The 2,124-nt window shown below is 49.8% G+C and overlaps 1 pseudogene; it reads right to left on the bottom strand.

The window, feature by feature from the left end:
* Positions 1 to 371: 371 nt before the first annotated feature.
* Positions 372 to 1,911, bottom strand: LOC144250981 (nocturnin pseudogene; annotated as a pseudogene).
* Between the last annotated feature and the right edge of the window lie 213 nt (positions 1,912 to 2,124).

Genomic DNA, 2,124 nt, shown 5'->3' with positions numbered 1-2,124 from the left:
ATTTTCCTACATACTGAATGTTAGCGATGGAATAGGCAAGCAAGCCAGCAAGTTTTTAAAGCATCCACAAACTGAAAGAGCTTCAAAGGGAGCCCAGCTGAATGCCCTTAAATGACAGAGCAAAAGGGAATCCTCAGGGAGGGAGAATAAAAAAAGCCGGAAACTAGAGTGCAAACAAACAGCTTTTTGCTACAATTTGCATTGAAAAGGTTCCTGAACTAACAGGATCATTCCCAAGGGCATGCTGGAAAGGCAGGAAAGGATACAGAAACTGCAACTGCGGACCTTCCTCAGGCAATTTCCTATCTTTTTTTCAGTTTCCTGAATATCCCTGTTTAAGTTTCCTGTGATTAAAAAGGCCAGATCAGCTTTTATAGAAGTCTGTTGGGTTCCTCATTAAAGCTAAAGTCACACACTAGAGAGAGGTGGTCAGAGGGGTAGTTGAAGGAGGGAAGCTCCATCTGCTCCTGCGTAAGCAGGTCAAGCGCCAAGCCACTGCTCAGTGGCCTGTCTGGAGTACCAGGTGTAATTCAGGGTGTGTCCCCTCCCTCCCCCTCCCAGGTCCAGACCTCCAACTGCCTGTTGTTGCTCAGCAGCTTGTAGGCTCTATTCAGGTTGAGGCCAGAGGAAGCGAAGTGCTTGTAGACCTCTTCAGTGGGCTCTGCATTGAAGTCCCTGCAAATGATCAGGAGGATCTTGGCCTCTTGGGTGATGTTCTGCAGGTTCTGGAGAAGGTCACAGCCCTGGGCCAAATGAAACTGCTCCCAGCCAGTGCGAGCTTTCAAGTGGGTGGCCTTGATGCAGAACTGTAGTCTTGATTCTTTGCACAACAGGGTCTGAGCAATGGCCACCTGGTTGGTTTTCACCTGATATTGGTACTGTTGACCAGCTTGAATCGGTTCTGGAGAAAACAATAAGGTACAACCATCTGGTCCATTGTTGTGTTCAACATCTAGACAAGGTGACCAGGGCTTTGGGAAGAAGGTGCCTTGATAGTCCAGTCTACTGAGGAGCGGATGGAAGGTGTCAAAATAGGGGTCCACCTCTTACAGGCACAGTATGCCCTCCTGGTAGGCGAGGATTTCCTCCAGAATGAGACACTTCCTCTCTTCCCACTTGAGAGCTTCAACAGAGCATTGTACAAAGTTGTCCTTGCCCTCTCCAAGAGCTTGGGCAAGGGTGTTCCATTGCATGACCCTAATGGGTGGGTGGCTACGGGGGCAATCTGTCCTCAGATCCACAAAGTCCCTCTGGAACCTGGGAGGCTGAGTATGCAGGACAGCCCTCCACTCCTCCAGAAGCTCTTTAGGATCACTGGGCTCCAGATGTTCTGGGTCAGGTGACACCAAATACTCTGGGTGCTGAGAGGCAGCGCTGCTGTTCAGAGTTTTGGCGAGAGCACTATAGAGTCTTCTTGTGACCTTTCCCATGGAACACGCAGTTGGGGAACACAACCTCATGGTGCCTGAATCCGCTGAGACGGCCGCCAGGAGCCTGGGGACCAAGGCTGGGTCGATCGCGGGCGAGGGCGAGTGGCGGTGCATCCTGGGCACCGGCAGGCGGCGCAGGTTGGGGAGTCCTTATGCAGCAGGGCGAAGCAGAGCCGCTCTGATACATGCGGGGCGCCGCCGTCACAAGCGCCAAGGCAGCTTATGGCGCGCCTGAAGAGCAGAGCCTGGAGGAGGCCAAGGCAGGCGAGTTGATCAGACTTCCGGGCCTCTTAGGGCAGATGCTATGAGCTGCTTCTCACTTCGCTGGGGCCGCTGGAAGATGGCTCAGTCTGCCGCAGGCTGGCGAGAGCTCGGATCTATGTATTTCCAGATCTTAGAGTTTATATGTATAAACAGGGTTTCAAGGTAAGAATTTAGGACTGAGAGTTTTTCCTGTACTTACGTTCAGATTCTGAGGCATTGAATGTATGTGTATGTTTGTGGCATACAGGTGGTCATATAAGATACATTTGGGAATGGAGATTAGTGTCATATGTTACAAAGTATTTGAGTATGTTCTGAATATATTCAGTTATTGATAGAACATTTGTGTGATTGCATTTTGCATTATATTGGCTGGTCAATATTTTTCTGTGATATGGGGATATGTGTATCTATTTTAACTGTTTTTTTG

Source organism: Urocitellus parryii, chromosome Y (genome assembly GCF_045843805.1).
Source record: "Urocitellus parryii isolate mUroPar1 chromosome Y, mUroPar1.hap1, whole genome shotgun sequence".
Taxonomy (NCBI): domain Eukaryota; kingdom Metazoa; phylum Chordata; class Mammalia; order Rodentia; family Sciuridae; genus Urocitellus; species Urocitellus parryii.
The sequence above is the reverse complement of the archived record's forward strand: the minus strand, read 5'-3'. Positions and strand labels throughout refer to the sequence as shown.